Source organism: Elgaria multicarinata, chromosome 3 (assembly GCF_023053635.1).
Source record: "Elgaria multicarinata webbii isolate HBS135686 ecotype San Diego chromosome 3, rElgMul1.1.pri, whole genome shotgun sequence".
Classification (NCBI taxonomy): Eukaryota; Metazoa; Chordata; class Lepidosauria; order Squamata; family Anguidae; genus Elgaria; species Elgaria multicarinata.
The window spans coordinates 115,855,423-115,877,371 of NC_086173.1; the positions used below are offsets into that span (position 1 = coordinate 115,855,423).

General features: G+C 43.5%; 1 protein-coding gene across 2 annotated transcripts in view; it reads left to right on the forward strand.

Annotated features, from left to right (window-relative positions):
• Positions 1 to 13,539: 13,539 nt before the first annotated feature.
• Positions 13,540 to 21,949, forward strand: part of ABHD6 (abhydrolase domain containing 6, acylglycerol lipase) — a 51,271-nt gene continuing 42,861 nt past the window's right edge. The window contains exon 1 of one of the 2 annotated variants that reach the window (XM_063121338.1): positions 13,540 to 13,563. The gene's annotated coding sequence lies outside the window, so the exon portion shown is untranslated. Of the gene's footprint in view, positions 13,564 to 13,600; positions 13,714 to 21,949 lie in introns of those variants that run through there. The other variant, XM_063121337.1, reaches the window with a different exon arrangement.

Genomic DNA, 21,949 nt, shown 5'->3' on the forward strand with positions numbered 1-21,949 from the left:
TTTGGCAAAAGGGTGGGGAAAAGAAACATGACAAACAGTGCTTCAGCCTGGGAGAACTACAAAGGTGGTGTGACCAGAACGTCAAATGGAAATTATGGGAGCTGTGGAATACAAAAGATGCTGCATTCCATATTTATTTATTTATTTATTTATTACATTTCAATAATCCCCATTAGCGAAACTCACAGCTGTATAGTCCATAGGATATATTTCATCCCTTGGATACTAATTTTTTTTACTAGTATTTTAAAGTTGCTATATAAATGATCATAACTCAAATCAGTCCTTCAAAAGTTGGCAGGTATCTAGACTGGTGTGCAAAGGGCCCTTTGAAATTCTTGATGCAATTTTTGCACAGAGACCATTTGACTGAATTTATCTAAGAGAACAAGTTTGTCCCCTTAAAGCAAGTTTGCTCTCCAGGAGGAACTAAGAGAGGCAAAGGGGCAATATGGGTTTGTGGGCGAGATCTTCAGGGCCCTAATAGTGGCATCCCAATCACAGGCTCTGTGGCAGTCATGGAAGGTGTAGTGGGGCCTTGGGAAAGAAGGGCGTCTCCCCAAGGTAGAGGGAAGGGACCCATTCTTTGGGGGAATGAACAGATATATCCTCTCATTGTGATGCTAAGGCTCCAGGGGTGGTGGTGGTGGCTTGTGATAGTGGGAGATTTGATCAAGGGAAAGTCACGTGCCAAATCTCTCCAAAACACACCTAGATGGGCAAGTTGGAGGGGATGGCAACTCAGCAGCTCCCACTACCCCTACCTGCTGCTTCAGATGCACACCTTGCATGCCTTTTATACTGCTATTTTATACTTTGAATGTTTTTAATTTTTGTGAACCGCCCAGAGAGCTCCGGCTATTGGGTGGTATAGAAACGTAATAAATAAATAAATAAATAAATAAATAAATAAATGCCTTCTCTGTACCCCACCAGTACCACACCCATTTCTGAAGGCAGAACTTCAGTGTGAAGCCCCGATTCCAGGACATCTTTTCCTCACCACAGAGAACAGGAGTGATTGGAGTCTCATGCTGCATTTCTGCTTATTGAAAAGCAGTGTAAGGGTCCCAGTCCTCACATATCATTTTCCTACCAGTATATGGAAAGGAAGAACAGGGATTGGGGACTTTGTGCTGCATTTCTGCTTTCAGAAAGGTTGTGCAACGCCCTGGTCACCCACCCACCATGAGAGGTCACATTCCATAACTAAAAGAACAAGCATTGCTCAAATAGTCTGATCCCTCTGCAACACTGGAGTACTGGCAGCATTCTAGTTCCAGGACGAAACTTAGCATTCATCTTACAATGTTGGCAGTAGTTGCTGCCACAGGCTTGAAGGGGTCAAGAAAATCTTCATAACTTTCGAACTGCTGCTCAGGACAGCACCAAACCAATGGAAGTTTGCCTTCCTTGACAAGCCTCAATAAAAGACATCAGCAGTTTTCACAAAAAAGGTGAAAGAAAGACTTGATATGTGGAGCAAAAAGTGGAGCAAAAAAAAAAGGTAAGTGTGTTTATTTTCTGCATGCTGTTATTTGCTGTAAGGGTGGCAATTTTTATTCGATTGGTTTGAAATTTTGCATTTTTCGTAGACTTCATCAGGTAGATCATGGATGTTACATTTCTAGTTATTCACTCAACAGGTGTGATTTTTATAAGCAAAAGAACATGGAGGCTTACAGCAGCATAAGATTTTTTTTTTTTTTGGTAACTCACCTTCAGTAAATGGGCACTCCTGTGCCCCTTGAGTATCACCAGCCCAAGCAATTGGCGGGAAATATTAATCCCCCAGATTGGCAAGGTCTGATATAAATACTAGAGCCTTGGACTTCTGCCTTTGCCTGGTAATCAGAGCAGCCCCTCTGTCTTCCTGCATCTCAAGCTCCAGTTTTTTCATCTCAACCCACCAACTTCCTGAGCTGGACTACATACCCTCCAGATTCAAGAAAATGGCTATCTATGGCCCTGCTTGGCTAGGGCAGACACAGCCCTATGTACAACAAGCAATGGCTGTGGATACTCACATCTGCTGAACCACTTCAAAAAACCCAGGGCAATCTTTTCTGACCTGGTGCTTGCCAGATGTTTTGGACTTCAACTCCCATCAGCCCCAGCCAGGAATCCGATGTGCAGGAATCCTGGGAGTTGTAGCCCAAAACATTTGTAGAGTTCCAGGTTGGAGAATGTTGACTTAGGGGAAAACTCTTAAATGCACCTACATTGCTGTTCTTTATGTGTGCAAGAAAGACGTCTACTGATAATGTGCATTGCCATTAATGACTATGGTGAGAACTAGTAATACGCTACCAGAAGCCAGTTCTATCCATGTTTACTGTGTTGTATTTGAAAATACGTGTTGACGACATGCAGATCAACGGTTGGAAAGCAAATGTGTCCGAGACTTTTCCTGCCAGATGCCTTTGTTGGCAACACCGACCGTCTACTGGATTCCTAAAATATCATTTCCTTTGTCTACATAGTTACTCTTCTGTAAACTGTCCCTTATTGGCAACTTCAGGAAGACACGGAAATGGCTTCTTTACCTCCAGAGGACTGGGATATTAAGGAACTCCTTATCAAGGAGAGGTCCTTGAGAAGAACAGACAATTCATTGTTGCCTCGTGTTGTTTCAGTAAGGGGCAATTAATATTTTAGTAGACTGTAGGCTCCACTTCCTTGTGGTAACCTTACAAAGAACGTCTGTATATAGGAATCGCATGGGACTTTTGGCTTAAAAATTCACATCATATCCAGCTTTGTATTGTTTGCTGGAGCTACTGAGTTTGCAGACTCAAACTTATGGGGTGGAGCCTGTTGAATGTGAGAGCAGAACTTAGAGGTGGCTTCCCCTTCCCCATTGTAACTAAAATCTAATTTGATGTGTGTGTGTGTGTGTGCACGCACACACACACACACGCAATGCCTATCCATCTCTCAGTCCTCCAGAAATAAATAATGAGAAAGATGGAAAGAACATAGTTCTATTGTAAAGATCTGCCTACTGTTTTCCCTTCCTTCCATTTCGCTGAATGTAAAAGCTATGTAAGGAAACTTTTTGCAGGCATTGCTACTTGTGCAAGAGAAACAACAGGGAGAGCGGAAGTTTCTTTGTGAGACTGGTAACTGTATGTTTTACTTTAGAGCAGACAGCAGGATGTCAGGCGGGCAAACTGCAGAACCAACACAGGAAATGTGGCAAAGGGTTACGATACTTATTGTATTGGGATCTTGGCATCAATGACTAAAAGCTCCATCACACCCTGGAAGAAACTCTGGCTAATGCTGGCTACCATCGCTTCTCCATGGACACTCATTTACTTCCTGTTTCAAACAGGAAGTAAAAAAGGTGCACGAGGGCCATTCAGTCCCTCGTTGTGAACACACAGTAGGAGAGAGCAGCAACTTCGGTTTAAAACATATTTCAGACTTTTTCTGGTTTTTCTTGCAATGCAAGGAAGACCAGAAGGCATGTGAGAGGCAGACAACATCATGTGAGCTACCTCCGAGGAATCCGTGAGTGCCCAGTAATGAACGTGCAATAAAATGCTTGTCGGATGGAGCTTTAAAACAGAGCGGCAGCCACTACCTCCCACTAAACAAGGACTAGACCTACCCTACTGCTTTATAGTGGTATTGAAGTGCACTGATAACTGTTGAGGGCACAACCCACATTCCATATACCACTTCCATTCAAGCATTCAAACTTGCTAAGGGCCAAAGGAAATGATCCAAAAGTAGTGAGGCCACTTACACATGGCCAGAAAGCCCCAGAGGAAATGCATCACCAAAAGAAAGAAAAGGACAAAAGAAGGCACAGATCTGCATAAAATGTGCAGGTGGTTATTTATATTTATAGCTTCAAATTTAAGAATAATTACTATAGCTTAAATTCAAAATGAAGGAAACTGACTAGGGCCATAGCTAGACCTAAGGTTTATCCCTGGATTGTCCAGGGGTCAAACCTGCTCATCTAGGTGACACACAGGGGATCCAGTGCTCAGGCAGGGGCGAACCCTGGATGATCCCAGGATAAACCTTAAGTCTAGCTGTGGCCTAGGAGACTTGCATGCCTGCTCCATCTTCTGTCCAGCGGCAAAGAATGTAAGCCTATGCGGCAGGGTCTCACTATTTACTGTTTTACTCTGTACAGCACCATGTACATTGATGGTGCTATATAAATAATAATAATAATAATAATAATAATAATAATAATAATAATAATAATAATATTGGGCAATTCCAAGCCTCCTGCTCACTCTTCTTACAGTTTTTAAACTGGCCTTTGACTGGATAGCCTTACAAATAGGGGACACCTTCAACTCAAGGATTGTCTTCTGATGGCTTTTCAAACAGCGGACTGTCCTCTGTAAAGTAGGACATGTATCACCATATCCACAATTAGACCTACAATTTTTTTTTAAAAAAAAAGTTAAAAAGTGCTGATGGAAAGGGTTTACCCTTTTAATCACACTATTTCCCCCAAATTAACTTGCTCCCCTCTGGCTGCTACTTGCCTTGTATGAGGAAATCATATGTTGCATGTTTCCCTTCTGGAACAAAGTGCAGCTTAAGAACATAAGAAGTGCCCTGCCGGATCAGACTGAGGGTCCATCTAGTCCAGCACTCTGTTCACAGGGTGGCCAACCAGCTGTCGACCAGGGACCAACAAGAAGGGCATGGTGCAAAAGCAGCCTCCCACCCATGTTCCCCAGCAACTGGTGCGCATAGGCTTGCTGCCTCAGATACTGGAGGTAGCACACAACCATCAGGGTTAGTAGCCACTGATTGCCTTCTCCTCCTGGAATTTATCCAACCTCCTTTTAAAGCCATCCAAATTGGTGGCCATCACTACATCTTGTGGTAGTGAGCTCCATAATTTAACTATGTGCGTTGTGAAGAAGTACTTCCTTTTATTTGCCATGAATCCCACCAATCAGCTTTAAGGGATGACCCTGAGTTCTAGTATTTTGAGAGAGGGAGAAAAACGTCTCCCTATCCACGTTCTCCACACCATGCTTAATTTTGTACACCTCTATCATGTCTCTCCTTAACCTCCTTTTTTCCAAGCTAAACAACCCCAGCTGTTGTGACATTCCCTCATAGGGGAGATGTTCCAGCCCCTTAATCATTTTAGTTGCCCTTTTCTGCACTTTTTCCAGCTCTACAATATCCTTTTTTAGGTGTAGTGGCCAGAACTGTACACGGTATTCTAAGCGTGGTCACACCATAGATTTGTATAAAGGCAGTATGATACTGGCTGTTATATTCTCAATTCCTTTTCTTATAATGCCTAACATGGAGTTTCCAGCAGCAATTTAGATTAGGAAAATGGTTTGTGGGGGTGGGTAGGGAAGGTTAATCCCTATCTCTCAGTATCATGGCCCCAATCAGATACACACACAACCTCCCCATGGCTGCTTTTAAGTTTAAAGAAACAAGCATTTTGGGAGATCCAATCATGGATATCCCTATTTCCTGTCTAGACTGCCAGTGTGGTGTAGTGGTCCGAGTGTTGGACTGGGATTGGGGAGAAGAGTTCTAATCCCCACTCAGCCATGAAGCCTGATGAGTGTCCGGGCAAAACGGTCACCTTAGTGACTTTTGTCTGCTCACTGACTCCCAGCCTAGCCTACTTCACAGGATTGTTGTGAGGATAAAATGGAGAGGAGGAGGAGGAGGAGGAGGATGAGGAGGATCATTTATGCCACCTTGGGACTCCATGGAGAAAAGCAGGATATAAATGTAACAAACAAACAAACCAATTAGTAGATTGGCTCTAAACTGAGGTCCTTGGGGATCTAAATTGGAATCCTGGTTAGCTTTAGCCATGGCCTTCCACGAGCCAGTAGCTCAGCCTGAGTTTCCCTTCTGGAAAAATGAGAGCAGCAGTGGCCTTCCTCATAGGGAGTGCCAGCACCAAGGGTTCATGCAGGGGGGATGTAGCTGAGGTGCATAATAATGGTTGAGGGGCTCTTTGGAATGAAGACACTCAGAAGGCACCTTGAGGCTGAATTAAACCTCTGGGTCACTGTTTGGCTGGTCTACACTTAAAGCATCCATCTTTCTGACTTTAGGTTTATAAGGGGGGGGGGAAATCAGTAGCATCACCAAGGTCCACTCTGAAGGTGAGCAGTCTAGGCCCAGGGAATATGAGTCTTCGGAATCCATGGAGCAGTTTGGGCTTGGCTGTACATGTTATCGTACAGCCAAGCCTATAACGCTCATCCTTCTGTACAGCTAATTAGCAGCTCTCTCACACCATACATTCTGTGACTCATAAAAGGAAAAATAGTCTAAGACATGGTAAATAATCAGATCTCAGTATCTGGAGGTGCACGCTTCAGAAAGGTTAATGACAGCGATGTTAGAAAATAACCTTGAAAATCAAACCGTGGTCGAATCGAGATCATGAAAGGATGTTTTGCAAAAACAGGTATCCTTTCCTTTCCTTTCCTTTCATTCCTCTTATCACACATTCTGCAACTGATTTTGCTTCTTAATTATCACATGGTGACATCCTGGCATTTGAAGGTAACTGTCAAACTAATTAAAACTTCCTTCTTGGATTAGCGCTACCCGGGAAACTGTGTGAAATGTCAATGAAATGGCTGAAGGGAAGCTTGGGATCATTACCTCACTCAAATTTGTTCTGATTTAAATTGAATTGTGGGCAGGTAATAAAGAATATTCCAGGTTGTCAAACACTTGTACAGTTTTATAGTGTTAACAATTGTCATTGCAGCTGGAAACAAGAAATTCCAGTTAAGGAATTATATCCACTAGATGGCAGCATTTATAATATTTTAGCTCTCTTGTCATGTGAGTCCTTTAAGCTGTTGGGCCTAGGAGTAAATCCCATTGATGTTAATGGGACTTATTTCTGAACTGTCACGCACAGGACTGCACTTTCGCCATCCCTAGTATTATTATAGGGAATACTTTTCTTAAAAGATGAAAAAAGTTCCAAGACAGGCCAGTGGGGTTAAGTTTTTAGACATATGAAAAGCAAGATTTGTTTGTTTTTAAATTACAGGACTGCAACACATTCTAGATCAATAGCCTAGATTTAGGCTGCAAGCCTATATACACTTACCTGGGAATAATAACTAATATTGAAGTCACGTGGGCTTTCCTCTGTTTAGACATGCATAGGATTGTACTCTTAATGGACAACAAGAGGGGCTTTGAATATTTTTGGAGTCTTCTAGTTTTTCCTCCACTGTGGGCTTAAAGTAAATGCCCCACTTTGAATATTTGGAGATTTGTATAAAGGGGCCTTTAATTGTTGCCTGCTTCTTGCAATGTGCATTATTCTCTGGATAAATAAAAACACCACACAATAAAACATAATCCCTCAGTTAAAATTGCTCCAGTCCGGACAAATGTATAAAGTTTTGATTTCTTTTTAAAGTCCTTTCCCACTCTCCGTTGTACTGATGCATCTGATGTCATTGAATCACTGAATCCCTCCGATATCTCCTCCTCCTCCTCCTCCTCCTCCTCCTCCTCCTCCTCCTCCTCCTCCTCTCCTCTCTTTTTGGCTGTTAGCTGGAGATCCCCTACAAGCACAGAAGTCTTACTTATGTGGCATGAGGTCCCCTGCAAGTACAGAAGCCCTGTTGCCAGTGTTCTGCCAGTGAGGGGGATGGACGTGTCAGGGCAGATGGGAATCAACTGACCCAAAGTACCCATCACACCCACGGAATAGCCCTGGGGCTAGTGTAGTAAATTCCCTCCCATTGCAGTCAATAGAAGGGAAAAAAAATCTGCCTCCCCCTTCTCTCAGTGTTCTAGCAGTGTTCCAGGGTGCACTGGAATGACAGGGCATGGGATGTGCCGCTTATTCTGACAGCCCTAGTAAAGTTGGAGTGTTAATGAATCCCCAAAGTATATTGTTCATGTTTTATTTGTATCTTATCTTGGCTTTATAACTCAACCTTGTAGCTCTGCTGAAGAGCAGTATTGAAAATGTTAAAATAAATAAATAAAGCAATAAATTTGGTGAGGGTGGGGGCTTGGGATGGTTAGCAAACTAATTAACCACCAGTGTCAACCAGTGCCTCTCCTGTAGCGTCTGACCTGGTTTGCACCATTGGCAGCACCAACCATGGCTTATTTAATGGACAGCTGCCATTGCGAATATTCAAGTTGTGGCAGACAGTTGCCGCAGTTTATCCTGACATGCAACTCTGGGCAGGGTGGCTTGTTGCTAGGGATGTGCTCCGCTTCTAATCGGACCGGAGAAGCAGGAGCGGAGCGGGGGGCTTCGCCTGCCCTTAAGGCGGAGGCGAAGAGGATTGGGGGGCCGGCGGAGCGTGGCGAAGAGGATCGAGGTGAAGGCGGATCCTTCGCCTCGATCCAGAGCTCCGCCGGAAAGGTAAGTGGGGTTTACCGGGCCCTGCTGCTGTCGCCCATGCGGCGATGGCGGCAGGGCCCGGTAATCCCCCTCCCCGCCCTCCTCTCCCTTACCTGCCTCTGTCCGTGGTCCGTCGCCATCTTCAATTGAGCCCGCGGTTCCACCAGGAAGTCTGGGCCGCTTGCGGCCCAGACTTCCTGGTGGAACTGCGGGCTCAATTGAAGACGGCGACAGACCGCAGACGGAGGCAGGTAAGGTCCCCCTCTCCCTTGGTCCCTTACCGGGCTCTGCCGCCGTCGCCGCATGGGCGGCGATGGCGGCAGGGCCCGGTAACCCCCCCTGTCTATTGGGGGGGGAAAACAGAGCTCCGATCTGGATCCGGAGCTCCGAGCGGAGCAGAGTGGACACAGGCGGAGTGGGGGCGGGGCAGAGCGGCCCGATCCGAAAATCGCAGATCTGGAAGTGAAGCAGAGCGGGGGGTCCGTGCACACCCCTACTTGTTGCCATGCATATCAATATGTTTATTGCTCAATCCACAGATCATTGCAACACATACAAACTTGACATTTTGCTATACTATACATGATAAAAATTACATATGGTTAAAAATTACAGAGCTATCAAAAATGTAACATGCATTACTAAAAGGATAGTAAGATAGGAGCACAGCGGACACACAGAACCTTTAATTGCTTCTCAGTGACATTTCATTTATATCTCTGAATCTTTATAACAACACACACCAATAGTATCTAAAACTTTGCTCTACATCTATTAGCTTTCACTGCAAATAGTGCAACCCTTTGTATCACATATGGGTTGGTTGAATATAATAAATAACTCAGTTTTTCCTTAGCACCCCAGTATTTCACTTTCTTTAAAAAAGGCTCTAAATAACTTTTCCTTATATCTATATATAAGGGGCAGTCAAATACATAGTGTGTTATGTCCTCTGGAACTGGCTCTCCACAAACACATAACCTGTCTTCAACTGGTATGCCATGGAATCTCCCCCATTTCATCACAGTATCCATTTGTTCAAACCTTAAATGTGTAAGGGCTTTCCGGTGTTCCATTTTCATGGGTACTGATAGGTATTTCTCAAGTTGGTGTAGGTATTTTGTGCTAGCTAGCCATTTTGTTGTTCTTAAGGATGTGAGCACTGTTATATCAGTTTGCGCTCCTACGTCCAACACTCTTTGTTTAAAAATATTTCTGCTAGCTGTCAGTGTTGGATTGAGTGCCTGGTGAGAAAATCCAAAGTTTCGAAGGAGTTTGAAAAGTTTCTGCAGCCAAAAGTTCCCTTGCACAGTGGACCTTTGTTCCTCCAGACAAATCTTTGGGAGTCTCTCTTCAGTTAAGTTACTTATTCTACACCAGTAGTTTACCATCCTTGCATATATCAACCCAGAGATCTTTTCTGTACCCAGTTCTGCTCTGGTTAAGTATGCTGGGGTGGACTTAGAGACCCCCAGGATCAGACGCAAGAAGCGACTTTGAACTCCTTCAATTTTTGAAAGGTTTGCAAAGCCCCATATTTCTGCACCAAAGATTAGCGAAGGTATCACTTTTGCTTTGTAAATTTTTAAAATTGGGCATAATGTGCCTGGGTAACTGTAATTTAACAGTCTGTTTAGAGATTGTAAAGAGGCCACTGTTTTTAGTTCATTTTTCTTGATTTGTAATGCCCAGGATCCAGATGCAGAGAAGTTAAGACCAAGGTAACAGTAATGTTTTACCTGCTCTAGGACCTTGGAATTAATAAACCATCTGTAGGACTTTCTCTTTTTGCCAAATACTACTACTTTGGACTTGTTATTGTTAATAAGTAGGTCATTTTCTTTACAGTATGCACTAAGCTGTCTCAAGAGTGTTCTCAAACCCACTTGAGATGTTGAAAGCAAAGTCATGTTGTCAGCATACAATAAAATGTTTACCGCTCTTTTTGAGATTTTGGGCATATGATAGCTCTGGTTATGAACAAATGCCACTATGTCATTAATATAAAAATTAAAAAGAAATGGTGCTAGGATGCATCCTTGTCGCACACCCTTGTGTGAAGGGATATGATCAGTAAGGACAAAATTTGAGCCTGCTCTAACCTTCAGATAGGTTTCGGAATAGAGGGCTTTTATTAATAATAGGAGCCTCCGATCTATATTTGTATTTGCCAGTTTTTCCCAAAGGCGGCACCTGTTTATAGAATTAAATGCAACACTTAAGTCTATAAAGGCAGGGAAGAGCTGTCCGCCCTTAGCTGTGTACTTAGTTATAAGATGTTGTAATGTGAAGCAATTATCCAAAGTAGATCGTTGTTTCATGAAACCACACTGTTCTTCTGCAAAAATGGCATTTTCCTCTGCCCAGTCCTCTAATTTTTGTAAGAGGTGCTTAGCATAAATTTTTGCAGGAATATCGATCAGACTGAGTGGCATGGTTGTTGCCATGCATAACAAGCCACCGAGGACCCATGGGCTGTAGTAGCATTCTGGGGTGGCCACGGTAGGTGCCAGTGATTGTGCAAACTGCCCCTCCCTGTGCTGTTTGCTGAAACACAAGCTACATGAGGAATTTATTGTGGTGCTACTGCGCCTCACACACGGGCATGGCACATGACGTTATCCCTACTCTGCATCAATTGTGGATTTTTCAGCCTGAAAAGTCACGTTTTTGCAAAGTCATTTTGTGACGGATTTTCCCTTTAACATGTAGTACTATTTAGGAGTGTGCCCTGTATCCCTGATACACATTAATAGGCATGGCTAGGGGTGTGTCTGCGCCCCAACACAGTGGTGTTTAAATGTTGCGTCATGGTAAGTGGGCTGTCCCTATTTTTTTAATTATTTCCCACCTCAGTCCTTCACACTTGTGCACCTCTGCATCCATGAAGGTGTGCTCTCCTTCTTCCACCCCCTCCTTCACAGCTTTGCAGAATAGCGGGTGTAGATTTTTCCTTCCTTTCGGAGACTGTGAGGAAGTCCTTGGAGAACTGCCATTCATTTTAGCCTCTGTCACACAAGTTATTCCTCTTTTAGGATCTTATAAAACATTGTGTTACCATAGTGGCAAGCTTGATAAGCTGCTTGTTAAAAAATGGACCAAAGTTCACAGTGAATAAGAGGCAATTACCTCTCATCATAAAAATTATACTCTCAATCCTTTCCTGAAGCTTTGTACCAGAATTGTCTGGTGATTAAATAACCAGGAGCCTTAAGCCATGCAGTTGCTTCTCTGTCCTGTTGGGCAAATGGCTTCTTGTCTATAAGATCCAGTATAAGGAAACTTCCTACAGTTCCTACATCTTCAAAAAAAATTCCTTTGATTATTGTGGATTAAAAAGCCTGAAGCCAATGACACAGGGAAGGACTGGCTTTTGGGCAGCCACAGATGTATCCTGAGTGAGTGGCTTTTTACCTTGTACCTTGTACCTCCACTCGTCTGCTTCCAGTTCTTCAATTAAACCAGCGAGATTTTCCATTCGAGCAACTTGCTGATCATGTTTCACTTGTTTTAGTGTGGATGCAACCTGGTAGCTGAAAACAGATCCACAGAGGAATCGCTCAGAGCCATCTTCTAACATTTCCCCAGCTCCCTTGGGGTAAGTAAAGAGAGCTTTTTTGTGGCGTGGCAGAGTTTGACACACTGAACCCAGATCCAGTTACCGAGCTTCCACTAACTCCACCAGCTGAAGAAGACGAAGATGAGGCGGCCATTTTGCTCAGTCTGAACCTCGCTCACTGGCAGTTTACCACAGTTTAAGCCTCACTGCGAACATAGTACTGCGCGTACCCCCATTGTCTTCCATGAAATAAAGTTAATCTTAAACAAAGTTATTTTGTTTCCCCAAAGGGACAACGGTGGCTTCCGAAAATGTCTCAGAAGTTGCCATATATTTTAAAGAGAGCTTTAAATCTAATAGAAATATATTGTATTTAAGGTTGCTGCTCCACTCACAGGGGGAAAAAAGGCATTGTTCATTTGCATACATTCATTCATTTAGGGCACAATCCTATGCATGTCTAGACAGAAAAAAGTCCTACAATTCCCAGCATCCCTTCAGCCAATCATGCTTACTGGGTATGCTTGGAATTGCAGGACTTTTTTTTGCCATCTGAACATGCATAAGATTGCACCCTTAAAGTCAGGCCAGAGTAGGTTGGGGGCACCACTGAATTTTCTCTGCCCCTCCTAATTTCTTTTACAAACAAACAATTAAAACAGTTTACAATTTTGACTTTAAAAGGCCTCTGAACCTCCTTTTTGGTGCCCCCCTCCCACAGCACCCCCCCTGGGTAGTTTGGCTACTGGCCTGAGTCTTTCCCGAAGCATTATTATTATTATTATTATTATTATTATTATTTATATAGCACCATCTATGCTGCTAATTCTCTGGCGGATGAGTTGAAGGGGGGGGGGGAGCTCTAAGGGCACAATCCTATTCATGTTTACACAGGACAAAGTCTTACAACTCCCCAAAGGTGTAGGGCTTTTTTCTGTCTAAACATGCATAAAGTTGCGCCTTAAATGGATTAAAACAACAACAAACGCGTAGAGCTGCAAATGTTGTAGATTCTAAGGCCACAGTTCTAAGCACATCAGGGAGGAAGCCCTATTGAACCCAGTGCGTTCCTATTAAAAAATGTGTAGGCTTGCCATGCACGCTGCACATTTTGTAGCATTGATGGTGGGCTTAAAAGAAAATGTTGAGGACAGTGGGGGCTGTGTGTGAATTCGGTAGTGCTGTAAACCCGCTTTGGGGTTCAGTCAGAACCAGCCAGAACTCTAAAGGAGCTATCCAAGAGTGCCGAACCCTATCACCAAAATAGGTTCAGCACCTTAGATAGCTCCTCTGGAGTTCTGGCTGGTTCTGACTAAAAGCCAGAATACATTCACAGCTCCACCAAAAACGGAGCCTTCACTGGTTGAGGGATATTCTCACAAGTGAGGATTGAATTGATTGATTGATTGATTGATTGATGATGATGATGATGATGATGATGATGATGGATGCACTATCTCATTGCGGCCAAGCCTGCTGAGCTGTCTCCCCGTCCCTAGTTAAAGGCAGGAAGGAAGACGAAGCTTAGTGCAAACGCGGCTCATTGGCACAGGCCTGAATTGTGGGCGGCGGCACAAGGTTATCTTTTCAGCCAAGCCCTTTTCTGTCGGAAGGCGAAGAATCACGCGTGATCCTTGCCTTTAAGGTTGGACGGAAGAGCGAGAGCGGAACAGACAGGCGGAGGGAGGCGCTGGTGCGGCTGTTCAAGGGGCTCGAGCCCCGGGTCAGCGGAAGCAAGTGCAGCGAGGACAGGCAGCGCGGTGGACCCGGAGCGCGAGGAGCCTTGTGGCGCAAGGTCAGCGTGGGGTGCCTGCAATGCAGAGCGGCGGCGGTTGGAGTGGGCGCTGGGAGAGACGGTCGGGGGTGGTGGTGAATGGTTCGGGGACGCAGCAGCAGCAGCAGAGAAGGCGGCAACCGCTGCAGCGGCAGAAGGAAGCGAAGCGGTCGCAGTGCGAGGCGGGGCGGCATCGTCGCTTTTAGTGGCCCGCCCCAGGCCCCGGTGGTGCAGTGGTGGTGGGGATGGGGGTGCGATGACTGCGGCCATTCTGTTGTGGGAGCGAGAGAAGGGCCTGCTGTGTCGGGAGCCAAGCGGCCATCCCAGCTATGAAGCTCTGCACAAGCCTGCCTAATGGCTTGGCTGCTGTCCCGTGATAGCAAAGGCGACCAAGGGGGTGGGGGAGGGGATGCTGGCTCCGCTCAAAGGAACTCCAAGGCCCATCTTTCCCTTGGCTTTGAATAGAACCCCCCCCCCCCAAAAAAAAAATCTGGCTGCGTTTGAGTGATTGGCTTGGGCGACCCCCTCCCCCAATTTCAGGGCAGTGCTGACCATAATAATGAAATCCCAAATCCAGTCTAATACCTTTATTAAGCCCCCGTCTCGTAAAGGTAGTGTGTATTGCACAATGACAAGATCACTCAAAAAATGAGTAGGCTTTTGAGATCTCCAGATCTGTTCATCAGGCAAGATGTTACAAGAAGCAGGTTGGTGTTGGAGGGTGAGTCAGCTGGGTGGGGGGGGGGGAAGAAAAGACAAAAGGGGCCGCTAGATGTTGTAGTCAGAATGTCTGCATGGTCAGAGTATGAAGATGTCAGTCCAGAGCCGTCTTGCCGCTGGGTTAAATTGCAAATTCTTTCTGGCGGCATTCGCACAGCCCTTTGAAAGATATGATAGGGTGGCCACCTTGTGCATCCTTACCGGGCAGTCGGTCCTGCAGGCTGCTCTTTAACACATGGCCTGTTCTCGGGATGGAGACAGCTTTGCCACTCTTTCGCCCATGTTTATGTCAGAGTGGTAACTCTATAATCTGCTTTAGTGCTTGGGAGGACAGACTCAAGTGCTGCTAATGACCAGCTATTCAGGATTAATTCAAGATAGGTGTGTGTGATCTCATGAGTGACCCTTGTGAGTTGGTTGGCTTGGCTTTTTTCACTCATGACATGCTGTAATGCCAATATAAAAGCTACATTGCCTAGAAAGTACTTTAAAAAAATAGCCCTCTTTTGCTTCATACCTGTACTCACATTCATATGGCATACAAAAAGCACCTCAGAGCATTTGATATGTCATGTATGAAAATGCACTTGGGTCTGTGTTTGACAGACTTGGCGTGTATAGGTAGTATCCAATGTTAGTCTTACGTAGAATAGGCCTATTGAAATGAATGGGATTTAAGTTAATTGTTGAATTGTGGATTGTTGTTAAATTGTGGTTGTCGTTCTGTTTGACCCCTGCACTAAGGTTTTACTATGGGCTTTTAACTATGAACAACCCAGAGTTCACAACACTGCAACAAACCATGGGTTCTCTTTCAGTGTTGTTTGAGGTTAACAACCTATAGTTATTCAGGGTCTGCACGTAACAACAACCCACAATTCAAGCAACAACTCATACTTAACCCATACTCTGGGTTGTACTTAACCCATACTCTGGGTTATTGTGTGAACCAAGCCTATATTTTTATGGTCAGCTGACACCCAGGGCGTTGGAATCTGGTTTGTGTCACTGTCGTAACAATATAGTGAACCATCCCTGGTACTGAGAAATTGTTGAATGAAGTCCTGAGTACTTATTTTTACTTCCCAGATGATGTGAGCTATAGTTTTGGCAATTAGAAGAGCCTCTAGGTTGCTGTGTAGAAATGTGATCGTGTCAAACAAAAAATGTGTTTTTGTATTTAATAAGGATGTTTTAAAAATGCAAATTGTCATGGTAGTGGGACCCACACAGGATTGGGACTGAGGTGAGTTGGGACTGCGTTGCAGCTAGGTAATTTTAGACCCTGGAATTATTGGGGGCTTTAGATAGCTATGCGTATTACACCCCAAAAAAACATTTCTCTACCACCCCCCTGCCACCATTCCATGCTTTACAACTGCTTCTCTGTTCCTGATACGTTAGAACAACGCCCCTCAAAAACAACGACACCTGTTTGCTAAAATTGATCTTTTCTTCTGCCGCTCCCAGTTTGTGGAATGGCTTGCCGGGAGAGATTTGTCAACTTACCAGTCTATTTCCTTTGTCCTCCTTGTGACATCCAGTTGGCCACTGTGGGAAATGGGATGCCAGAGTAGTTAGGCCTTTGGTCTGACCCAGTTTCTGTGGCTCCTTTTTAGTTTCTTAAATGGAAGTGGTTTTGAACCGTAAACATATGCTGTGGCTACTTTTAAGAGAACCAGGTATTATTATATGTAGGCTGTACTCCTGTTCCTTACGCTGATGTCATTTTGGCCCCAGGCCTTTGTATTTCCTTGGGTGTTTTAATTTACTTTAAATTAACTATTTAATTCCATTTCTGTTGTGTGATGCTTTTCTAGATTTTCTCATTTTAGACTATGTTAATTATGCCTGTTAATTATGTTATCCTGTTCTAGAGCTTTGTAGAAGGGTGGCATAGAAAGATCTGGAGCAAGATCAGTCAATATCCCTGCATGTGAGAATCAAGGGCAGGTTGCTTTCCGGTAGAGTTCCTGGGCTATCATCTAAAGCAGGGGCAGACAACATTGTCCCCCCGCCCCCCCCGCCTCCAGGAGCTGCATAGGGGAAGAGATGATGCGGAAATCCCGTTCTGCCAGTGAAATCCTCCTGTGGTGGAACAAAGATGCTGGATCCAAGCCTAGATGTTTTGAACTACAAGATCCAGACAGCATAAGCGATGGAGAGGATTATGGGAGTTATGGTTCAAAAGGGCACTAGGTTACTACCCCTGATCTAAAGCACATGTATTACTTGGAAGTCTGTTCCAGAATTAGCATGCTTAGATCAGTTTTAACCACCAGGTTGCCTCTTTGATGTTTTCAGATGACATGAAATTGAGTTTGGGAGGATATCAGAGGCTTTTGTGTCCAACCTCTGTGTCCCCAAAGTCAGAACTCTCTGGGCACTGGCGCCCACAGGGGCTGGTTTGCACAATTGTCACTGGCGAAATCAGCTACAGTAGTTATTTCCCTAGCTACTTGCACTGGTCACGTGCCAGGGGATTAGCATAATTACTATCAGCCGTGGAATTTGTTGTATTGTGCGGACCCATTGCTGTGGGTAACAAGCAACATAGAACCCTACAACAGCCCACAGCAAAAAGCTGGGTTCGCATGACACAAGAAGCTGCATTCATGAGGGTAATTATGCTAATTCCACCGGTGTGAGGCTGGAACATGCAGGGTGGGTATCAGATTAACCACCCTGTGATTGTGTGAACTAGATCATTGAGTTTTGTAGTTCTGCCTTTTCATACACCATGAGCAGAAAGAAGGTAAATCAACAAAAGTTGCTTGCAGGGTAATTGCCTCCTGATGATGGCAACCAGTGAGCCATGCTACATACCCTAGTAGCTGAAGGAGGACTCACCAGCCAATTGAACACAGGTGAAAATGCCTTCCTTGGCTCATATAGGAACTTTTATGTCATATCCAGGAGTGGACATGAATGTTGGAGAGGATGTGATGAAATTGACACCTACTTTATGTGGTGGTTTTGCACCTTGGTAAACCAGTTCTGGAGAAATGTTTTCAAAGAGGCTGAAAAGATTACTCAACAACAACAAAAAGACTCTTATTAGCCATTTTTGAAGGAAAATAACAATAAAAACCTGGCACACAAAGAACTTATTTTCATGTGTGTTGCTGCTAGAATGACAGTAGCATCTTCATGGAATCAAGAACCATCAGCATCTCTTACTATATGAAGAAATGAACTCTGGTCTCTGGCATTGTTGGAAAAGCTAACAAAACAGGTTAAGCAGTATAGATCTGAGACATATATTGATAATTTCTATGGAATTTGGGAGTTATTTATTAATTATGCTAATAGCAATAAGGACTTTACTGTACCTCCAACAACTCACGGAACATGCCCACCACTGTTTTAAAGCAACCTTGCTGGCATAGTAGCAGTCAGACTTTTGTTACGTAACAGCATTAGTCAGTGGCTACTATAGTTTTTGAGAACTGGTTGAGTTGCCTCCAGTGTTAGTCTCACTTAATTTTTATTTATTTATTTATTTATTTATTTATTTATTACATTTCTATACCGCCCAATAGCCGGAGCTTTCTGGGTGGTTCACAAGTCCCTTAAGTCCCTTTCTTTTTAGTGGGTGTAACTCTTAGTAGGATTGACGTTGGACACAACCTAAGGATGAGAAATTGCAACATTGTGAATTAGTTTCACACTGTTCATGCAACTTGCCTTGGATGTATGAGAGGTTATCTAAAGAGTCTTAAAACCTTGTACATCCGCTGATTGCATGCAAAGCTGTCTGCAAATAAAGATGAAAAAGTGATAAGCTTTAGTTTTATCTATTAGGATGAAATTAAGAAGGTTAGCTAAAAGCCGTTTGGGTAAGCAATTCGGAACACTGTGTTCCAAATGTGAGTGGATTACAACATATCACCAGGCTTCCTCAACCTAGTGCCCTCCAGATGTTTTAGATTACAACACTCAGTATTCTTGACCATTGGGCTGATGGGAATTAACATTCAAAACATCTGGTTGTCACTTGGTTGGGGAAGCTGTCATAGGCAATATATGGCTTTTGAAAGGTTCCAGGATGAAGCAGCCAATGGATTAGGAGGGACAGTTTTTCACTGGCTGTCACTCCTGTGCCTTGGGTTGCCAACCAGCTGAGGGAAGGGGTGGGGAGAAACACCCCTCTCGTGCATTAAAAGCAGTGTCAGCCATAGGAATCAGTAGGTGAAGCTTTTCACAGCATGGAGAAGTGCATTATCACTTGCTAAGTGTTGCAGATGACATGGTTGTTAAAGGCCCAGTTCTAGGTATCCGTTCAAACATGGGCAACCCTTGACCTCTGCTTTAGCTAAGTGGGAGAGCACCTGCTTTGCATGCAGAGGTTCCCTGGTTCAGTCCTTGGCATCTCCAGGTAGAGCTGGAAAAGCTCTCCTGGTTTCCTGTCTGAAAACCAGGAGAGCCACTGCCAGTCAGTGTTGACAGTACTGGGCTGGCTGGACCCATGGTCTGACTCAGTGAACCTGTTCAGACAACACGCTAAGCCACAATGGTTAAGCATTTTGTGCTAAACATTATGGCTTAGTGTGCTGTGTGAACCATGACTTAGCAGGTTGTGTGAACCATTCCTAACCATGGTGGCTACATAACCACGGTTTAAATACGCTGACTAACTATTTGCCGCAAAAGGGTTAGTGACCTAACCATGGATTAGTGTGTTGTCTGAACAGGCCTAGTATAAGACAGCTTTCTATCATATTTCTGTGTGTTGGGCCATCTTTGGACTTGACCAAAGAGTGTTGATAGCCTGTCATATTTAGGTGGCATGTCCCTATGCGACCTAAGTTGTCCCAAGAATGCTAGGTGATGGTCAGAAGAGATGACTCGCCCTGATCTTCCCCATCCATCCCTGCTCTAGCCAGCAGGAGGGGGCAAGTTGTTTCTGTGTGAAAAGAACAATAGGTTGCGTGAATGTGGGCTCTCTGAGGGTGAAATCCTATATATGGTTAGACAGAAAAAAGTCTTACAGCTGGGGTTTGTAAGACTTTTTTCTGTTTAAACATGCATAGGATTGGGTCCTAAGTGTCTTAAGGTTTTGGCTGTCAACTTGGTTGTGGACGCTGTGGGCTTTGATGGTCTGTTGGAGTGTTTCAGCTGTGCCTCCAGCTGTGCATATTTGTAAGTAATTGCAAATATTACAAAACACCAGTTAGTCTCCAGTGACCTCCTTCCAAAAGGAAACCCATCCCATGTAAATGCTGCACCCGGTAAGCATAGCAAGTTGATAAATGTTTTGAAGGCTCCTTTAGGGAAGTCTCTAAATCAGATCGTTCCTGTTCTCTGTGGTCATTCCCCAAACTTATATCACCAAGGTTTCAGGGAGGATACCAACACCTTAGATAATTATGAAGTTCGTTAAACATATAGCAAGCATTAAATGTAATCATAAATTAAAAATATTAAAGAGGTGGAGAGCATCCAGTTTCGGTTGAATCATCCTTAGGGCATCAAGGTGAAAATGCATTTGGTCATCCAAATAAAGATGGGGAAATGTATTTGATCATCCAAATGAAGAAATAGGCCATGAGCATACAGGAGGACATGATAGCTAGTTAAAAAGGCCAAAGGCATATGGGAAATGCATTATCCAGAGACTTTTGGAGAGACACGGAAATCCAGTTCGGACAATCTCTGCAGCCCCGTGGCTGGTTGAGCATAGAGGGAGGCACAGATGAAACACTCCAACACACTGCCAAAGTCCACAGTATCCACAGCCATGGAGATTGGAAGGACACAATCCTATCCAGCAGTTAAAAGATCGTTGAAGGAGAATCAGGAGATTGCAGAGGTAAATTGTATGTTGGAGATCAGTGATAAAAGAATAATAATAAAAAAAATCAATAGATTCTTGTTAATAATTGGCATGACATTGGCCACTTTCCAGTCCTTAGGTAATTCCTCAATGCATTGACAAGGTTTGTCTTATGCATTACTGATTCATCTAAATTAACGTTGTGCCTTGATCGCTGCTATTGCTGATTCTGTAATTAATTTAAAAGGTCATGTTAGTATTAGTGAAATGAATTGTTTGGGTTGCTGTTGCAATGATTTTTTATTTTTATTTATTTTATTTACTACATTTCCATACCACCCAATAGCCGGAGCTCTCTGGGCGGTTCACAAAAATTAAAAACATTCAAAGTATAAAACAACAGTATAAAACCATAATATAAAATACAATATAAAAGCTCAACCAGATAAAAACAGCAGCAATGCAAAATCACAAATTTAAAACACTAAGGCATTTGATTTATTATTATGGATTTATTATTATTATGTATTCTTATTCTTGTTTTTGTATTGTGAGCTGCTTTGGGCACATAATGCGGAAAAGTGCCATACAAATTAAAAGTGATGATGATGATGATGACGTCGATACAGAAGTTGGGTCACATTACATATTTTTGTTAAAAGTTCAGCAATTTTGCATTTGAGTTAAGAACTCTCAGAAAGATGTGTTTGTTTTCACGTGATCAGTAAAGTATGGAATGTCATCTTGTGTCACCACTACTTGCTTCAGTTCCTTAGACTTCCTTCCTGAAAATATTGGTACAGTCATGGGGATTTGCCCCATATCTTCTGCAGTGAAGACAGATGCAAAGAATTCATTCAACTTCTCTGCAGTGTAGCATGGCTTTTCCTAAGATTTTAATGTCTGTATTTCAAGATTTTTCAAAGGTTGAGTAGCTGGATTGTAGATTAAGGCTGCAATCCTGTACCCATTTACCTGGTAGTAAGCACTGTTGGAATAAGTGCAACTGTCTTCTGAGTAGACAAAAGATTGTGCTATAAGTAGAATTTGTCCTGCAACTGTTACGTTGACATCTACCATGTTCAAGAAAATATGCAGGTACAGCGTGTCACTCTATCTAACCTAAAGCTTTACTGATTTGGTCCTTAGTGCTGAAGTACCTGTCCAGTGCTGATTTATAAGACTAGAATTAGCAAATCAGACTGAACATAGAATTTATGTAAAAAGTTTCTCCATAGTACAGATGCAGTTTGTTTCATAACTTTACAACTTCTTTTGGTTAATAATTTCTGTAGTGAGTTTGACACCAGAAAACCAGTGAGGAGTCTAGTGAGTTTCCACAGCCATACCCTGCACAGTTTATTAAATGTATAGTGACCTGTTTAATATAGAATAAGGGCAGTTTTCTTGTCTCTTAGAGTATGCCCCACATATAGTGGACAGTCTCTATAAGCTTCTTACATGGGCGGATCCGTATCAAGCAGGCACCAATACATACATTAACAATTGCTAGCTGTCCGACACTATGTAATCCTCATGTTAGTAGTATTGCACTTGCCTAACATCCATCTATTTGCTTTACCTTTCTAAGTAGATAAGGGTGTGGTGTGTAATCTCACTTGAGAAATAAAGAGGGTTTCTTCCTCCTTTCGTGTTGTTGGTATGTTGGGACCACTTAGTCATAGGGGAAGGAAATTATTTCCCTACCTGTGATGCTTTGAGCACATTCTAAAATATCAGAAAAGGGTTTAAAAGATTGGG